General features: G+C 33.6%; 1 protein-coding gene and 1 long non-coding RNA gene across 2 annotated transcripts in view; one reads left to right on the top strand and one right to left on the bottom strand.

Moving 5' to 3' along the window:
- LOC138938755 (uncharacterized) overlaps positions 1 to 13,783 on the bottom strand; it is a 97,428-nt gene extending 83,645 nt beyond the window's left edge. The window contains exon 1 of the long non-coding RNA XR_011447750.1: positions 12,177 to 13,783. This is a non-coding gene — a long non-coding RNA (uncharacterized lncRNA). The remainder of the gene's footprint in view (positions 1 to 12,176) is intronic.
- A 1,676-nt stretch (positions 13,784 to 15,459) lies between these two features.
- Positions 15,460 to 21,818, top strand: part of Olf413 (DBH like monooxygenase olf413) — a 253,229-nt gene continuing 246,870 nt past the window's right edge. The window contains exon 1 of the mRNA XM_070306135.1: positions 15,460 to 15,700. The gene's annotated coding sequence lies outside the window, so the exon portion shown is untranslated. The remainder of the gene's footprint in view (positions 15,701 to 21,818) is intronic.

The raw sequence follows: 21,818 nt of genomic DNA, 5'->3' as shown, positions 1-21,818 counted from the left end.
ATACCTATCTCTTTGTCATATTTAAAGATGATAAGAAGTGTTCTTTTTTTTTTTTTTTTGGAGTAAAGTTCAGGTGCAACGAGGCATTCGCAATTCCGCGCGCAGCAATAGCAATTCGGAGGATTGTAGTATTTACATTATCGAGAGAACATTTCAATAGTGCACCATTTGCTATGTACCATATTTGACTGCGCGTTTTCAGAAATTAAAACCTTCCTCGGAACGACAAGTTTCGAGAACAAGCGGAGTAAATACGAATATTATGCCGTGCTGTGATCTCATCTCAGAAAATTTTACGACTGCTTTCAAAAATAGGACAGGATCATTAAGTTTATTCGAAAGAAATATGCATCTCACGATGATGAGATTTAGTTCGCTTGCACGTCATATTCTCCACACAAATAATTTGAGTGTTGACAAAATATATAATACACTTTTGCTTCTCTATTTTATTATACTGAAAAATATTTTATTTGATGTAAAATATTTTGAAACGTTATAAAATTTTTATAACGAGAAAAAAAACGATAATAGTTATTTAGACTAGTTATTCTGTTATAAATATTCGTTTAGCTTATTTTTTCTTTTCTTTGCAGCGAAAATAATTTGAAAATTAAATAATCAATCTCCTGATTAATCGATAAGAAACAATGTTCATATCCAATAGGATTATAGTAACCAATCAGCCAAGCGCAAATATCGACCACGCTAAGCCAATTGCGCTAATTCAATGCATCAAATTAGATCACCCTATATCGTACAGCAGGACCACTCTGCCATCGGATTACGAAGAAAATATAGCCGCATATAAAGCACCTATATCGATTGCATCTTGGAGTCGGGTGCGCGACGCGCTTTCGCGAAGCGTCCGCAAATTGGATGGGATGGATATAAAGAATGAGAGAGAGAGAGAGACAGAGAGAGAAAGCGATTGTTCCAGTGTGTCCTTTGAAATCCGCGGTCGGTTAAGCCATCAGTGAATGGAAGTTAATCATAGAACCGCGGCGTGCATTCGTTTTCTCCCGGAAATGCGCACCGAGGCGCAACAGGGATTACATAGGATAGAAGAGAAAGAGAGAGAGAGAGAGAGAGAGAGAGAGAGAGAGAGAGAGAGAGAGAGAGAGAGGGAGAGAAACAGAGAATTGTCCCTACGACATGTGGACGACCCTTAAAAAAGGTGATGCGGATTTATTTTGATGGAAGGGAGAGTCGAGCGTATACCAAAGAGCGAAAAAGAGAGGAGAGTCAGCGAAAGAGCGGCTTTTGTAAATGATGAGTATGTTGTCGCTCTCATCGGCGGAAAGCTACGAGGTACTCGAGTACAGAAGGGTGGCATTCGCGCAGGATTTAGTTGTAAAAAAAAAAGATCCGTCCGCGTTGAAACCCCTTCTCTTAATTCTTGCAAATTTAATCGGGAGATTCCGACGTGTATGAACGTCATGCTGTTTCGCGCGCCAGATATATGCAGACGCATCAAACCAAATTTTGTAACAGTATGATGAGACGGTAAATATTATTTATGGATTTTACAATCGTTTTTTTTTATGGATTTCCTTTCTATTCCAAATCATTGACATATCAGAATGTGAAATAGATATTTGAAAAATAGATAAAAAATATAAATATTGTCAAAAGAGAATCAATTCATTAAAAAGAAGTGTTATGTTATATATATAATTTTATATTCTATCTCGTAATACATCTAATTTAATATTAATATATATAATCTATGAACAATTGCGTGAACCGCAAACTGCATTGCAGATAATAATGATTTCGAATTCTCTCTCTCTCTCTCTCTCTCTCTCTCTCTCTCTCTCTCTCTCGTTATGTAGTATGTTATAATTATGATTTTTTAAATTTTCTATGATAGATCCAAATTTTGCAGAATAAAAGATTTAATAATTAAACATAAAAAGGATATAAAGTACAATAAGGTAAAATCACTGATATTAATGCAACTTGATAATGGCAATTAAAAAGCCAGTGAAGGATTAAGTTCAGGAAAAGAGCTAAATTGTGTATGTGTATATATATATATATATATATATATATATATATATATATATACATACATATACAGCGGCACGCAACGAACCTTCTTTATAAAGGATGATAAAATATCCTGATTTCAGAAAGCGAAAACGCGCCGCGTGGAATTCCAGCTATTTTGTTTCTCACCTTCCCGTTCGGAATTCAACATAATTAGCAATTTGGATAGAACACCCTTATTTTAAATACAAGTTCTGTTCAATTCTAGTATGGTGCAAAAAATGTAACTGTTTAAAAGTGCTTTCTTTATAGCATTTAATGTTTTTAAAAAAGGAATAGTCGAAAAAAATCACTGAAGCCAAGAATATTAATAGTAAGCTCACAAAGTTAATTCTAAAATGTATATAGATTTAATTAAGTGGAAAATCTCAATTATATCGGCTACTAAAGGTAATATCTTTAATATCATCAGTGCGAGTGCGTATGTAAGAAAATAAATCCTACATATCTAGTTATTAAATTTAGAAAAAATTTCGATTAACGCATTGCGAGTGGAGTTTGCAAAGATGAGCAATAATTATTTATTTTGCAAGCCTTGTTGAATAATTTACAAAGTGTAATGCAAATTTCACGTGCAATTTTGCGAAAGTGCAAATCCACCATGTACAACAATTTGAAGGCAATTGCGAAGTTATTGTCCCACCGACGATCGTTTGATTAAAATAAATAACTACCGCTTCCCCCGTCAAAAGGAAATATTTATCAGATATGCTGCGAAATTGGCCGCGCCGCGTGAATACTCGTAGCACGCTATAACATCATAAAGTATTCAGCAGCGACTCGTACGATTTTCGCATTTGGACAGTCGCTTCGTTCGCCATCAATTTGTAATCAAAGCGTTACTATTAAAAGATCGTCGGCGCAATATACGCAGCGAAAATACAAAACGCGCGCGTCCCTCGCACTCTTTCGGCGTGTGTCCAACAAACAGCTGTTCCCATTTTTTTCGAGATTTTTCAAACGTGGCAATAAAATATGTGTGACACGTGACACGAAACTCGATGCCAAACGTGCCGCCGTTTCGACCACCCCGACCGAAAGATTTATGAAACACAAAGAGAGAAATAGCATAAGATAGTTTTCTTTCCCGTTCGCCTTTTCCGGGCTCGATGTCAAAACACGAAAGGACGCGTTTACTACCGACTCGAATTCACCTCATAGTCGTATCGTCATACGCGTTGGCTTCTGGTTTAATTATGCAGACGCGTTATGCCACAAGAAATTTCAACGGAAACGTCGATGAACTCAAGACGACGATGTTAATGATCGTTGTACAAATTAATTTGAATTATTTTGATAGACAATTTCCTCACCCGCAAAACTGTCCTTTCGAACGTCAAGTTAGCAAAGGCAAGACGGAGATCGTCCAATAATTGCAGCATGCTGCGGACTTGACAGACAGGCGCCATAGAATTCGGTTTCCATCATTTAAGCGATCGTGTAAGCCGTGTAATTTGGAACATCGCTCGGCACACCGCCGAAATATCTCTCGCGAAGATTTCTAGGATTGATATATGTGTGGGCGACTCCGTAGCACCCTTTCATTTTATGCCCGCGAGATGCGAGATTTAAGGAACGATGCTAAGAAATTAAAGAGGCCCTCCCTTTAAACGGTGCAATCATGTCATTATAAAAAATACTATCTTTTGGACGATATAATGATAGATGTAGCTGCGATGACTCAAATAATACGGCAGAGATTATTTCGTGTAGGCAGATACAATAAGTTGAAATTTCGATAAAAACTGTTCTTTTAGCTTTAGCAAGTACAATAACTTTATCTGAATTGAAAGAGATATTGAAATTTTTAGAATAAATAAATTTAAAATGTAAACAAAATGTATTTAAAATCAAAAGTAGAACACAGAAAATGAAGACGATGTAAAAATTATTTCCAGGACAATAATATACGCAACAAAAAATTTTTAATATTAATAGTATATAAAGAAATTATATTATTTATAACACTAGGGATTGCATATAAATTTACAATCAAACAATTAATTTTATAGATCAGAAACATAAGCCTACAATCTCATTTTATTTGTCAGCCAATCTATCCATTAATTTCTATGTCACATATTATTACGCTAAATTTCCCGATACTTAATTCGCCTATAAAATCGCACCACAATGACCATACGAAAATTTCTTCGAGCGGAATGATGTTTGGGCCTAAGAGTGAAAACAGGAAGATATCCATCTTTTTCAATCTATAGACTCACGAGCGATGCTCAGGCTCGCAAACGGCGCCACAAAAGAGCAAACTGCTCGGTCGCCACGAATGATCTTAAGTGTTCCCGAAAAGCGAACGGGATCGCTTCGAAATAGGACCTCCGCGGTGTGGGATTGCCCACACGTTGCAGGTATACACACGCTAAGAACGTCATTTGAACCGTGCCATTGTCAATTTTATATCCACAATGGCGACAGCTGAAGGATCAGGCTAAACATTGAGACATATCCCTTGTTGCTCCTGTCACCGTCGTTCCTCCCCATTTCTCTATTCCTGTATCACCCTCTGCCCCCTCCGCGCGACTTGGACATTATTACAAAAATATTTAAAGGTCGTTGTGTATATGAGAATGAATCTCCTGCCGCATTGTCGCGACGAACAGAGTCGCGCAATGAACGGATTTCTGCGCGATTCCTGCTAAGAATGGACGAACGAGGGGATGTGAAACCGGATTCACATCGAGATCAAGCTTTTCCGTAGGAGTTGCTTCCTCGTGTAATTTAGAGGCTCGGGCGCTATGGGGCTTCCTGAAAAAATATTTGGAACACCTGCACCGTTACATCATCCCCGTAGCTGATCCATCACCCGGCAGCTGATCTTATAATCACGATAAACACAGAGAGACGTATGATATGTTTGCGTTGAAAAATGTGAACGATATCATCGCTAACGAAACTAGGTAATTTTATATTTACGCAATCTAATCAATAATTTGTGTATTTGTTGAACACACGTGAAAAATTGAATTGTACGCGATATTCTCTCTTATATACTAATCATTAAATTATTTAAAACAATTTTTGTGAGTTATATTTGCTATATAATTTTTGTTTTATATAATTGTTTCAAATGATTTTTATTACATAATATATTTTTATAAATAATTGAATAGAAAAAAATATATATTTATATATAAGTGTTATATATAGTAAATTTAAAATTTTGATGTATTACAAATGTCGCAATATAAATAAATTTGTACTGAGAATGAATCTCTGATGCTGAGAGTATTATCTCTAATATATAAATTTAAAAAAAAAGATTTTTATGAATTAAAAAAATTATTAATTAAATTCATGTTTACTTTGCTGGCAATGCAACACAATATTACGTTATTTATAATAAAGGCGATATTTTATTCTTTCAACAAATGCTCTATACGAACAAAACAAAGAAATTCATTATGGCACTCCTCTTAATGTCGATAAACATTGATTAATTACGATTTTATATAATATAAATACATTTTTCGATTTAAATTCAATATTACTCACAGCCTTTGCTGCGGAAAAAAAAACGGAACGGTACGGAATAATGTATACACTAGCATTGTAAGAGAGAAAGCTCGTAAAATTATTGTATATACATACGCTTACATATTTTGGAAAATATTTGCTACATTAGCTGCATCAGTTATACATATATATGATCTCTTACAGTAAAGAGAACCCACACTAATACACCGTGAATTAAGGCAATGCCCGAATAAAGCATTAGATGGAATACTTCGCGGACGCGCACTTCGTGACTAATACAATGACTCATACAAATTTAAACACGTGTACACGTCTCACTTTTATAGTATTGAAAAATTCTGCTATAGTTGAATGACTGGAATATCGACAATTATGTCTTGCAACGTTTTTCTCGCATTACTCGATAAAGATGTTTCCGCTGTTTCCATTCGTGATTCGCAAGAAAAAAAAAACTTCAGCCATTCAAGTTAGAACTCTGTTAAACGTTTTTTGTAATCAAACAAAAACGGCATAAAAAACATTGCTTCAAATATCGAAATAAAGAAAACGTATAAATAATATATTAAAAAATAATCATGTAATAAAATAATTATATTACATGTTAATAAAATAAAAACAAATAAATTGAATCTCTCAATCATTGCAGAAGAAAAACACATGCACCATAAAAACTTTTCAAGAATAAGAAAAAGTGTTTTCGCTTTTATTAAATTCTTCGTTTAACACAAAGATTATTATAAATAGAATCTTATCATTATATGATTATGTATCTTTAAATTAGTTACCTTTTTAAGTACAAAATAATTCATTTTCCTGATTCGTATTCCTAAGAAATTTGATTTACAATTTCTATTAAATGTTTTGCTTTTTTTATCAGTAATTTATTCAATGCAGTAAAATCTTATTTTATAGAGACATAAATATGTCATGTTATACATATATATGTATGTATATATATCGATGCTGAATATATTAAATGTCTTTACAAGACGATGGAAATTTACAGATGGCATAGGCAGGTTTCACCGCGGGAAATTTTGTATAATTTCGAGCCGACAGACATTCACGTTGCTTGAAAAATGTTAAGCACACCTGCGGCGTTACGTGATTCCCGCGGCGAGACGACTCCGATTTCATGAGCACGAGAAGACTGCGAGTAAAAGTACGCATGAATCGTCTCTTTTACGAGAACACTCGCATGGAAAAAATCATCATCAGCGATTTGTTCCTGCGACAAAGTTGATGAAAGAATGGCGATATTTTCTCGAGATAAGATCGTTAAGTACGGCGAATTTTTTTCTTTTTTAATGCGACTTTAAATTTATCAACATTACATCGTCAATAATCTTTTAGAATATAAGTGAGTTGTAAGAATCTAATAAGAAGATAACGTGATAACAATCTTCGGAGAAATATTTTATGGATATTAACGATTGATAAATAGAAAGATAATTAACGTGTTGATGCAGAATGATTAATGTAATTCTCGTAGTAAAATTTATACTTGTATCCGTTGACAATTTATTTGATGCCGTTAAAAACTTGTAAGTATTTTTGACTCAATTTTACAATTAGCAATATAATTTCAAACGCATGTATGTTTTATGCTCAAAATTTATTTTTTTTTTTCTTACATTCCATATTTAATGAGTAAAAACAGAATCTAAATATTTTCGTGTTTTTAATTTTCATAAAATTATTTTTTAATAATATTATAATGTTGTACAATTTTAATTTATTGTATAATTAATAATATATAATTTTATGTATTTTTGTCAAAAAATTATATAACGTATAAAACTCAATGCAATATTGATTATTAACGATTAATATAAATCTTATTTAGAATATTGATCGAGAAAACTTTTTGAAAAATGAAAAAATAATATTGTAAAAATTATCTGTTCTCTCTCTACCAGTGTTCAAGAATTTAAATATTAATTCGACATAAGTTTTATGTTTACACGTGCACGTATGCAAAGTCACGCATGTCGCACGGCATGTTTTTTCAACGAACACGTTAACGATAAATATCGCATAAAGACGCTGCACATATGGATAAATACATCGTGACGATTATAGTTACATTATTTACATTTGCTAGATGGAATGCGAACGAAAGAATGCCATATCGTCGCTACGTGACGACGAATGCTGCATTTTTAACTGATGGTGCAACTATTCTATAGTCGCGCGATCTTTCCGCTGCACGCGACGCGATGGAAACTTGGATGAGCAGTTGAATAAAATGTAAATCGTATGAATAAGCAAAAAGCGACTGTTCTAGCCGCGTCGATGCTTATTGCGAATTTAGTGCAAATCGATATTTCCGTGTACTGCGATCATGAATTATCAGCCATAAATTTGCGAGATACAATATTCTAGTCTCATATTATTACATCGCGGCTACGTAAATATTGTAAATTAAAGGAGAGAAAGATAATATATCAATTTCGTTATAAAAAGCGATATATATATATATATATATATATATATATATATATATAAGCGACTTAAAAAGAATTATAATTCTAATTATTATATCCATAATCTAACAGCATATCAGAGAAAGTTAGATCAGCAAAAAATTTTCACTACGTTTGAATTCTTTACAATTGTGTCGGAACAATTGTTAATAAATAAAGGATCAGATATCGCAGGACTTACGCTCTGACGAATTTAACTCTAAATTCGTTACTATGGCGCATTTCAATCCGCATCGACGGAGCCGAGTGATAAACCGTCTCGCAATTTCATGCATATGTCATCAGGAATGGTAGGAATCGTCGACAGCGAGCGTCACGTGCGATGTACGTCGGCGCACGTTGGGCTCGTCGCCGAAATACTGGGAAATTCTCCCGTTATTCCTAGACGCCTACGAGCGGCCCATGAATTCCAACAGAGAGGCCGTCGTCGGCATTTAGGAATTATGCATCGATCGATTGATCGATCGATCGATCGACGATATCGATAAAGATGATTGCGCCGAATGGCTCGTTCTACGATATCTTTCCAACGAAATTTAATATTCTATGATATATGTATAATATAGAGTTAAAGAAAGTAGAAGCGCGTAATAAGATAGAAATTTGACATATACTACGACATAATTTAGATTTTCTTTTATAAAATATACGAATTATTATTACATGCGTGATACTTTATATAATTTGTGTTTATAATATTAGAAAATCCATATTTAAATTTATAATATCATAAATAAATTTATAAAAGATGTTTTATGTAAAAATGTATAAAACATCAAATTTTTTATATGCCTGAGAAACATCAAAAATTTCATATTTTTAATTTTTCTTCTTTTCCATTTAATCAATATTATTTTGTTAAGAAAAATTCATATTAATCAACTGTTGCATATATAAATTTGTGAAAGATTAGTAGTTAATTATCTTTAATTAGATCAAGCATGAAATTATTGGTTTCCATCTGCCAGACTTGGGTCAGTGTAATATCCTCCTAATGCTAAAAGTCCCGCGTTAGACACGAAGTTGCACGCTTCATTGTCCACGTGCTTTCTCACATGACGGTCGCACCTGATCAAGCGTATCAATTTTCCAGCAGAGTCATGACTCTGCTGAAGAATCCCCGGGTGGGACTTGATTGTGGCGCGAGAATCGATCGTGTGAAACGACGAGGGGAGAAATGAAAAATGATAGCCTCGACGACTGAATTTTGTCTTCTTACGCGCGTTTGGATTTTCGCTCCTAAAAGCCGTTAAACATCGCGTCAGAGTCGCATCAATGATTCAGTATTTACGTACAATGCCGGTGAAATTGGCTCTAAGGACTCCACCCGTCGATGGGTTCATCACATAAGGCACCTAAACGTTTTCTCGCGCGCGTTTCTCGAGCCCACACCCTCATGCGTGCAAATCATTTGGTACTGCGTCACAAAACGCAATGAAAAAACGTGAGTCCCGCAGCGGCACGCAATTTCGTGCTTTTCATTCCTCATGAGCTTAACTAATCGTGCGCGCCACGCGAGTTCTCGTGACAATGTCACGCAATTTTTATCGATTATCGATTTTTCAATCTCTTACAGGTGTCCTGATTTATTTATTATATGCGTGAAAGAATGTAGAATAAAAGCGCTAAAAATGATGACTAATATCGTGTATGAAAAAAGAAATAGAATCTTTTTTTTTTTTTTTTTGTAGATACGGTTCGCACGAATACGTTAAGTATGCATGAGAGAGTTCATTAGAATTTAATTATCATAGCCTAGAGAATGCCGGCACCTTATTAATTACTATTGTGACCCCTGCTAAGATCTTAACGATACTATTAAGAATTAAGTTTATATTTCACAATAAGAAAGAGAGAGAGAAGAGAGAGAGAGAGAGAGAGAGAGAGAGAGAGAGAGAGAGAGAGAGAGAGAGAGAAAGCGAGAGAGTCTTATATAATAAAATAGCGACGTTGTAAAAGCGGGCAATTGCTTTGAATAGTTTATATATTGAGAAATACATAATATATTTAAAAGATTTGGTCATTTGGATTAATAGAGAAAATACTATTGCGAGAAAATTGTGTGTCTTCGCTTAATTATGTGTATGAAAAATATATCTTATATCTTTTCAATATATAGCCTTATATTTTAATCAATCAAATACGTTACAGTTTAAACTATGTTTAAAATTAATTTTGCGATTTAATTAACTTTAATTGCTTTAATTATTCATCAAAATAGTAATTATATTATTATATAATTTAATAGTATTTAAATTAAATTAATTACATAAAATATAAATTTTAAAATTATAATATCTTCTTCCAAATATATGTGTAAATGTATGTATATATGTTTAAACAAAATATTTTAAAACATCATGCTTTTTTTCTCTTCCTCTAACATTTTTAATGCCTTAACATAAAATTTCGTAGTTTCGATAAAATACTTTTCACGATACTGTGTAACGATAAATTATAAATTTTGTAATAATATTTAATAGTGACACATACACATAATTACTTTATTTAATTGTATCGCGACGATGTATGTGTGTGTCATAATGTCAGCATATACTTTTTTGTGTGTATCGAGGTGCCCCGAATGAACAAACACCAAATGCCACGAACGCGCGTTGCAGTCGGGCTGCGGTTTTACGCATTAGAGTATTTAAATTTTATCGACGGCTTACGAGTTTCTCGTTCGGTCAAAACAAACCCATGAAGCACCATTCGTCGTTGGTCGTTTCATTGTCCCCCACAACGCGATCTTCTCAAAGAATATGCGTCCCCATCGTAAACCGAGCGTACGACCGTGTGCGGCGACGTGACCCTCGCGAAAGATACGCGACGTATAATTCCTGGTGCACGCACGCATATATTACTATAGTGCGGTTATCACATTGCCGCGGGTTTCACCTACTCTCGTTTTTTTTTTTTCCTTTCTTTTTTTTCAACGCGTAAATGGATTTTTATGCCGTGGGTTCGTTGAACCGTCGCCGCCACCGGCGCGTTATACTTGATCGTTAAAATGGGAAATACCCGGCGACCATGCAACATAATGAAGACCACATATATACATACATATATATGTACTGTCTTTCTCTATTCTCTTATTCTTTGTTGGTGTATTACGTGATACCTGGCGGATGTCCGCGATATTCACGTGCGCGATACAAAATGTAGAGATCCGTGTAAAATGGACTAGATCAAAGACGTTTCTCGGTAATGGCTCCTCATAATCAATTCGTTACCACTATTTTACATCCAATTGTACCAATAACTTTGATTAAATTTTTGAGATGCATCGATGTATTCGTTGGATTCAAAATCGTGCGAACTTGATCTTAACATTGTAAAAACGTCGTTTTATTTAAATCAAAATTTTATGATAAAGTTTGAATCGCACACAGTGAAAGTTGTGCATTTTTATATAATTTATATTTAAATGTTGTTGAATTTTTTTAAAAATTCGTGCTAAATATTAAGAGAATTTAATTTTGCGAAATTTGAATTTTTGTCCTCCCTTGTTTACTTTGTGGCTAAAATAATTAATTAACCTGCTTGTACATATTTATTTTTATTTGTATAAAATAATTATAATTGTTTTTAATGGCTTAAATATTTTAATCGATTTTTTAATAATAATTGAATCAACAATAAATTAAACTAATTAAAATTATAATATAATTGAATCGTCTTTTAATTAATTTGAAGCTCTATTATTTTTGCTTATCTACATAATGAATATATTTATGTATATTTCAATTATGTATATTTTACAACTAAATTTAATTTACTTTGGTACAACTGGACGTTAATTATTATAAATGTCTTATTTTTCAAAATAACTTACATTGTTTATAGCGCATTTTTTCCTAACTCTCAATTAATAAAATTACGTTATATAAATATGAAAAAAGATTTCTCTTATTATCGTATTTTATTAATATATATTAATAGATTTGAGTTTTATTTCTCTCCAATATTTATAAAATCTCACAAACTATTTTTATGTGTAAAAATTTAAAAAAAAAATTTGTGGAATTTATAAAATTTTTTAAAGCGTGGAAAAAATACGCTATAATATATTATATTAAAATCATACAAATCCATTGTGAGATTTAATGCCATTTTTCGTCTTTGTTAATTCATTAAATAACTCACCGAACGCTCCGCGTGTCGTCATAATCCTTCCTGCCTCGATCCATTATCGCCTCTGATGAGTCCGCTTCTTTTCCAATTCGACTCCAAGCAAGAAAAGTTCACTCACTGATACGAATCGGTTAGAGAAACGCGGCTGATAAACGTACTCTAATGACACAATATTCATTTACGCGTGCGACGTAATTAATAGAATCCGCGAAGAGTACGAAGCGAATTCCATTTATACGACACGTGACGTAAAAACATGGCGGAATTTATTACGCGACTACTTGTCGAACGCACGAAACGCGTCTCATGAGATTGACGGCTACTTACGATCGTGTACGTATTTATTAAATTTATTCTCGATTCACACTGGAGCCTCGCGGCTGCCGATATCCTTCGTACGCGAGATACTCTCGAATGACTAGAAGTTGTTATTCGATCCGGCACGACGCGACGTGTCTCGACCTTTCCCAAGCGCGTCTCGGCACGTATATAAACAACTTCGCGTCGTCGCGTACGGACGAATAAATCTATCACACACACACATACATACATACGCAATTACATTGTATCCCTTTTTCATCAATATATACCCAAAAATCTCTCTCTCTCTCGTACGCAAGACTCACTTTTAAGAGGACAACGAACGTTACGTGCACCCGGCACTCGGTCGCGATACTTGGTGTGACGTCACGATCATAGACGCAAAAACTGTAGACCGGAGACACTTTCGAGGGAAAAAGAACGCGACTTGCGACGCGTCGTGTCGTATTAAGCGAATTTTTTATACACAATTATTGTATATATTATGTTTGTCTTCAACTAGCGCAATCGCAAAATTCACTCGTTATAATCGACAATTGTATACTAGATTTTCTTTTGACGAGAATCGAAGACGTTACGGCTGCCGATCCGTTCGCACGCGAGGCACATACTCGAATGAACGGAAGGTCATTTGATCCGGTACAACGCGACGCGTGTCCTTGATTTTCCCGAGCGTCTTAACATATATATATATAAACAACTTCGCATCGTCGCGTACGGACGAATAAATCTATCACACACACACATACATACATACATACATACATACGCAATTACATTGAACTCTTTTTCATCAATATATACCCAAAAATCTCTCACTCTCTCTCGTATGCGAGACTCACTTTTAAGAGGACAACGAACGTTACGTGCACCCGGCACTCGGTCGCGATACTTGGTGTGACGTCACGATCATAGACGCAAAAACTGTAGACCGGAGACACTTTCGAGGGAAAAAGAACGCGACTTGCGACGCGTCGTGTCGTATTAAGCGAATTTTTTATACACAATTATTGTATATATTATGTTTGTCTTCAACTAGCGCAATCGCAAAATTCACTCGTTATAATCGACAATTGTATACTAGATTTTCTTTTGACGAGAATCGAAGACGTTACGGCTGCCGATCCGTTCGCACGCGAGGCACATACTCGAATGAACGGAAGGTCATTTGATCCGGTACAACGCGACGCGTGTCCTTGATTTTCCCGAGCGTCTTAACATATATATATAAACAACTTCGCGTCGTCGCGTAACGGTGCGAATGAATTTATCGCGCGTATATATGTACACAATTTCGTTGTATATTCCATCGCGATATTTTATCTTCGTGTGACGTCACAGCCATAGACCTAATAAATATAGATCGCGCTTCTTATCCTCGTAAAGACATATATCTAGACAAATCTGCGTATATGAATATGGACAAAGAAATTGACCAATCAAATGACTAATATATAGGACGCCATATTGCTATCTTTTTCGTAGTTACTAGACGAGTGATTTTTTTTTCTTTTTTATGTATATGCATTACATGTCTGTGTAAATTTGTTAGCATAGACTAAGCGTGTCAGGTAAAAATATTATAAATTTGAAAACGATTACCGGTGATAACTGAATCTCAATCTGGTGCGGTATAATAGGAGGATAAACCACAATTTATATATCGTGAAAATTTCGCTAATTATATTAATAATGTTGCGTAAGTTTAATTAGCATATAATAGCCTTATCGACATGCATGCAACACATTATCGGTAAATAAAGCTAAACCGTAAAAATATAAATTCCTCCATACATGGCATACATACATACGTACATACACGTACACGCTATATGTACGCGAAATATATATTAATTAAGCTTCTTTAGTTATACGTGGAACATTATATACGATGCATTAATTACAATAATTACATTATGCGATCGTTAACGAAGAAATTTCCTTATATATCGTATGTATATATTTCCTTAGCGTATTATATACACGCATAGTTTATACATTTTGTTATATATTTGTAAAAGATTTTATTAATTATATTCCTAACAATCTCTCTAATATTAATTTTGTGCTAGATCAATTAAAATTTGCCCATTTTCATAATATTTAAATAGATTAAATAGATTATCGCGGTGCGCTGGTCATAAACGATAGCGTTAGCGCGAAGTTTGCCTCAAGACGTGACGTCACGGCGTCTTCATTTGTTCGCAGATAATTCGCGTCCGTTGTGCTCGCGTCCTTCACTCGGTCAAAATAAAAATGCCGGATACGAAAAATTCTCGCGAGTAGAGATACGCGATAGTATATGCATGTTACTTTGTGTATTGGAACGGTGATACATGAGATATCGCGTACGTGCGTGTTTGCTTATGTCGCGATGATAAAGCGAGAGCGAGAAGTTGCTTCTTTTCCTTTCCTCTCCCCTCCCCTCCCCGCCCCACCTCACCTCTCACCGACGAAACTTTTAGTCCTTTCCAAGAATCGGTTAAGATCGCGTCGCGTCGCGTCGAGTCGCGTCGAGTCGAGTCGAGTCGAGTCGAGATTGTGATTGGCATGAAATTCCATCGTCTCCTCTCTATCTATAACGTGAGTTTCCCGAACGAAAAAGTATCGGGAGTGCGAATCTAATGTGTATCGCGTCCTGATAAATATGTACGTCCTGACGATAATGCGTTTTTTGACGAGATATATGCGCGATGTTGACGATTAGGTTATGCGACGCAGCGGAATACGCGATTACGCTGATTAAAAAGTGCGGTAGTTCGTCGGCTAAAATTATGTACTTTTAGACGCTCAGAGTGAGAGTCCGACAAGTAAAAATGATCGGGAGTGCGATTTTAATATCGAACGATTATCGTAGCGCGCAATAAACGATGCGATTAATAGTGATTTCACGACGCGCAACCACACACAGTAATGACGTAATAAAGTACGCGTTCATTTCGCGTTATGTTGATTAAGTATTAATTACGGCGAGATCGTATAGTATCCGTAATCGTGCGTACTGTAATCCTGCTATTTTTCGGATTAAATTGCGCATGTAAATGTGTGTCGGGAGTGTCGTCAGCAAATACGCGCGATTGTAATTAACTGTATTTTTGATCGTTTCGCATCCGTGAGTGAGTGAGCCTTTCCGATGAAGAGACAATGAAGGAGAAAAATCCATCAATAATATATTCGGCGAGAGGAATTATATATATGACGACTATAAACGGCTGGTGAGTAAATTTATTTAATATTCTTTCCTGTTTAAGTATTGTTTATTAATGCTTAATGATTTACTGCATACATATGTAATGAAATTTCAAAAGTGTGTGTGTGAGTGTGTATTGCTTTTGCTAAATTTATAAATATTTTTATTTTAACATAATGTGATCTTAAAATTAATTTTAGTATTTAAATCAATAATTTTATGTATAATAAAGAGTTATTTTTTTGTACGATATAGTTATTTTTTCCATTTGATTTCACGTTCTTTTCCTCTTATTTTGATTAAATATAACTTTATATGACAATTTTAAATGTTATTTAAAAATAAAAGTTACAAAAAAAAAATAGCAAAACAAAAGTGAATTTTATATTATGATGTTTAAATTTTTTGGATTTTTTATCAAACAAAATAAAGATTAATTTTTATAAGAATATTTTAGAAAATGTGACAATTTTAGCGTGCAGTAAATCAATCTTTTTATATTTGCATAATTTGTTTTTAAATATATATATATATAATTATTTATTTGTGATGAAACGATCTCATATTATTATTATTGATATTAATAGCGCATTACGATTAAAATTTTACACACAGTAAACCCATATTATTACGACAATTGTTGACAAATAATAATTGATAGAAATAATGTTGCGACTATATAATTTTACTTTCAATGAATTTTTTATAAAATGGAATAAATTAAATTTATAAATTTGTTAAAAATCAGTTCTATTGAGATTGTTAGATTGAGTATAGTACATTCAAAAGATGCATAAAATTTTTGAATGAGAACCTGAAAATATCTCATTATCACTCTTGTTCTTACAATAGTCCAGTCTGCGCATCGAATAATTTAAACACCTAATAATGAAAAATCTATCTATATGGCATAACACTGTTTCTTCATTGATGAAATCTACATTAATCTTTCGATATTGTAAAGACAATGCACCTCAAAAAATATTAAGCTCTCTTTATGATATATCCAATATATTTCACGTATATAAATATGTGTAATTATGTTTTTATACGATTATAATTTCTTAAATATGAAGAATATTAAGAGATAAAAAGAAAAGAGACGAAATAACGAATTATCATACGATTGATTTTTAAAAAGACGATTCTAAAATTGTATACCTTTTCTCATAATATTTTTATAATTTTTCAATTTTAATTGCTAGAGCAATAATTGTGAAGCCGATAGCTTATAAATCTATAAAAGATTTTAATATATATAGATATGCATGTGCATAAATTTTAAATCGAGAAAGAGAAAATATATAAGAAGAGTTAACTCGCGTTCGTGAAAAACGCGCGCGCGACGAGGCAATAATGGTAATCCTTTGATCTTTCAATTCCGCTGGCGCCTTATCAGCTGCAGAATGAACCAGGAGAACGGCGGGTAGATTACTCTAGGGAGACAGTAAGAATATTTCAGTTCTCGAATGCGATGTCCCATGTTGCGGGATGCGCGCGCGTGACGTTAATTCGGCTTCCAAGTTACGCTAGCCTGGTACAACTGCACGCTGAAACGGTCTTTGTGACATTGTCGTAATGTTTTCCCGCGCATTTGTAATCCCAATCTCGCGATCGTAACGCTGGCAATGTTTATGGGGACTCGTGTACTTTGAAATTGAAACATTTGTTACGACGTAGAAGATTGTTTCCACGGCGCGATCGGCGGTATTCTTAAGTCTGAATAATGCACTGAATTACAACCGTAATATTTATTGCGTTCCTTTGATACAGAGTGGGATACAGCAGGTACTAATAAAGAATAACAAAGTAAGAATTCATGATAATAATACAACATTTTACAATCCATAAGATATTTATATATAATATATAATTATATTATATAATTTATTAATATAAGTATATATATTAATTTGACATAAAATATGAATATATTAGAACAACACAGGCGTGCGCTGCGCGCGCGCTTTTGTTTATAGACATTTTCCAATTTTTTTAACTTTTCTTACCTAACTTAAATTTTTTCTCTTTCACAAATTGTCAAATTGTAAAAATTTGCATGATTTGACAGTTGCAAATAACACGAATGAAGCAAGTCGCGGCGCACAAGCGAGACAGTCAATCAACATCGCGGAAAAGAGGCTTTAACGCTTCGATATATTCGAGTTCGAGGTTTTCATGCCTTTTTTAGAAAGGGATAAAAAAATCTAAAAAGAAAGAGGGGAAGATATTATTTACTGAAATTTTAAAATTTGAATATATGTGTCATACATTTTATACAATTTGTAATTCGTTAATAAATTATTTATTTTATTTTCTTGAATTTGAGAATTTTTAACAGTACCGTAGCTGATCCATATTTTTATTGAGTGCTTTTCATATCGTTAAACAAACTTCATCTCTATTCAATCGCTTTGCGCGCGTATCATAATATAAAAATTAAGAATTTTACAATTTTTAATATATCTTCGTGACGTAAAATTCGTGAATTTTTTAAAACTTCGGTAATAAGATCTCTTTTTCCAACGCATGTGCACGCTGTGAGGATTTACAAACGTTTAAAGGGTTTATCTGAAATCCCCCAAACGTTCTTAGAAAGCTCGTAACTCATTTTATTCGCGTTACCAGCGCTCGGTCGGACTCAAAGAACCATCTTGGATTGTGGTCGGCAAACTAGTCAGACAGTAAGAATCAATGCTCGTAAATTCGGTTGGTTTATCGCGGCGAATGGATGGCCATAATTCACATGCTCTAAGTCAGCGGGTTGGAATGACGTAACAGGATGTCCTATCGTATCGCCGTTTTTAGAAATATTAAGTCGCGATGACAATCTTGAGAATGATTTAGAAATTATCAAGCCAATGCTTCAAAATTCTCGTCTGAAAAAATCTGATAAATTTTCATGAAATTTATTTTTCTAAAGAAAAAAATTAATTGAATTATTGTAATGCAGTTTTTAATTAATGAAAAATTTGGTTTTATTAAATACCGTTGAAAAAATATGAAGTGTCTTAATATTAATTAAAGAAATATTATTTAATATTAATGAATACGTTAACCCGTGAATTACTATCAAAATGTGCTTTTATAGTCGTCTAGAAAATCTTAGGTATAGATCTTAGGTATAAATCAATAAAAAAAGAATTTGGAAAGAGATTAAGTACTCAAACAGCTATAGTGCTCTGAAATCATTTGATTTGGTTATTATCCCGTTGCGACTATATATACGCGTTTTGATAAAGCGAGCGAATGCAACATTGCAACTAACAATAAGTCGCTGGTGAATGTGGCCGTGTATACCTGCGGCGAAAATGGCTGGTGTGGTTCCTAGGAGTTAATTCATCTTGTGCTGACTGGATCAGCTGGCGCGATAGGTCGCTCTTTCTAACAATTCCGACGTTTTCCAGCAACGCCATAAGGGCAGCGGCATAAGGTTAATGGGAACTTCTAAGAGCGGACTATTGGCTCGTCGAAACACAATGGCACTTTCAATAAATGAACAGTACCTTCCGATTCACGAAATGTCTATTAATGTATCGTTATCTCATTCGCGAAGTCGCATATTTAATAGCGAATTTACTTTCAGATTCTGCTTGCGATTTAAAAGAAGATTGCTTTTATATCAAAATTCTCTCTCTTTTTTTATTATTTTGCAAGAAAAATGACTTAAAATTTGATTAAGTTTTATTCAACATGTGTTCGATAAACATTATAATTTTATTGTTATACACAATTATTGAAAAAATGATAAAATAATAATTTGCTTTTTCAAATAAAAAATATTTTATATTTACAAAAAAAGTAACATTAAAAGACATTAGTTATCGTGTCGTAATAGAATTTAATTTATTACAGATTTTGTAATTTGAGGAAATATAAAATTAGAATATAGGAGTAAAACAATCTAGATACTATAATTATCGAAATATATATGTTTCTTGTCTGTTGTGTAAGGTTATTATAATTAAATGATTCCAAATTTTTTTCATATTTGTATATTTGTATATGTATCTAAGATACATAAAAAATATTTTTTTTTTTCCCCGCAAACACGCATCTATCTATCATATTTTTCGGGTAGAAGTTAAATATAGAAGTTTTGTACAACGGATGGATCCGAACAGTCTCAATTTCTCAGAAACAGGCGAAGTAATTAATAGGAGAATGTGCCAGACGTGAATGCGGTCGAAAAAAACTTAATTAGAGGCTCTACAGGAGGTAATATTTGAAAATATATAGTTTCTCGGTCTTTTGTACGATTCAACTCAAACGAGTGGAATTTGACATGCAAATAATTATTTCTACATGTATCGCAAAGAGCATAATTATCTGAACTGACAAGGTAACCATTTCGAAATTATCTCTGAATGGGTTTTGTAACGAAAATTACGCAACTACATATTTACTGTTAAATTCGTATTCTCAAAAGCTAATTGAAAGACGATTTCAGTATCGAAAAAAAATTATATCTATAAATTTTATTGTAGCATAAAGTTATATGTTTTGAAAAAGGCAAATAAAATATTAATTTTTAACGGTTTACTTCTATTATAAAATTAAATAATATTACTTGAAAAATAAATTTTTTTTATCTGGATAAGTAAAAGGTATTGTCGAATTAATTGACAAAATTATTAATCTTGAATAATAGATATAAAACGATAGGAAAAAAGATCACGTTTATATATATATATATATATATATATATATATATATATATAATGCAAATTCTGAATATTAAACTCAATGTCAAGAAATGTAATTTATATAAAAAATTATCTGAATAAAAAAACAATATATGACAGTATTAATTTTATAGCACAAATTTAATATTTTTGTTTAACCTAATTAAAATTGAATAATAATTTCTGACAATCTGTTTGAAACTCCTGTAGATTTTCTCTCTCTATTCTCCCTTTCGAATGCTTAAATTAAAATCTTGGAAATCAGTCCTCTGTCATGTTAAGCATCGGTCAGGACTTAGTAATCCGTGAAAATAGCGAGAATCACAGGTAATCCATCATTTTGACATGTCAGACCGCATAGCCGATATATGACACTTTTTGGCCGCAAATTAATTTTCTTCATTTCTGACACATCAAATATATTGCTAGAAAAAGATATATTACTTTCGAAAAAAAAGCATTATTTTTTTAAGTATTTTTTTATTTATGTATTGTATGTGTGCATCAAAATTGTATATAAAAAACAGATATCTCCTCTCTCTCTCTCTCTCTCTCTCTCTTTCTTTTATTGTTAGCTATATTGCGCACATTATACTGTTTTAATTTTGCCGATTATATTCTCTATTATGCATTTCGTGGACGTATTACAATTGTAAAATTATGCAGCGGTTTTGTGGCTCTCGAAGCTGCTGCGATTCAGATTGACAAGAGAAATTTCTTATTAAATATGCAGGCGGCATGGAATTTTCTATCGGGCGGCCGTGTTTCGACGGAACAAAGAGGAGATTTTCACGGGGCGAGAGATTATTAAGTCTCACGGAAACGAGATCGGCCCTCGGGGATCGCGAAAATATCTCGCGCGAGATTTGTCACGATCGTGTCAAAGGATTGACGCTTACGGAAAGCTTTGTCAGAAATACCGACCCTTCACTTACCTATCTACCTATCTATCCCTACATACGCACGCGCACGTATATTATCCGGCTGTTTGCATACGGTATACGACCGTAGTCATCGTTCTGGAGATGGTGGCAATATTTGCGCGCTCCTGACAGGAAGACAATGAGACTCGACCCGACACGCGATATACAACCACCCTCTCCTGATTCTCCCTAGTGTCTCTTCTTCTTTTACTCTCTCCTGTTCTCTATCATCCACAATCCACCCTTCAATCCCTCTGCTACCCTTCCCGTTATACAACCTTCATACTAGACATATCCAACCGGTGAAAAAAAGCGTATCCAATGATGATTCTAAATTGTATAAATTAATCCTGCGACCCTTTCCAAGATTAATTTATACATCGCTATTACGCACGTCCATTGACCATTACAGTATTACTTTTCGTTTCTATATTTATTTTAGAATGATCGTATCTTCTCTCTCTCTCTCTCTCTCTTTCTCTGTCTCTCTCTGTATTCGTCTCTCGCAAACATAATATCGAATAATTCATAGTAA

This window comes from Polyergus mexicanus, unplaced genomic scaffold, assembly GCF_030449975.1.
Source record: "Polyergus mexicanus isolate NDT 795.1 unplaced genomic scaffold, iyPolMexi1.0 SCAF_13, whole genome shotgun sequence".
Taxonomy (NCBI): domain Eukaryota; kingdom Metazoa; phylum Arthropoda; class Insecta; order Hymenoptera; family Formicidae; genus Polyergus; species Polyergus mexicanus.
Note: the sequence above shows the minus strand (reverse complement) of the source record. Positions and strands in the feature narration are given on the sequence as shown.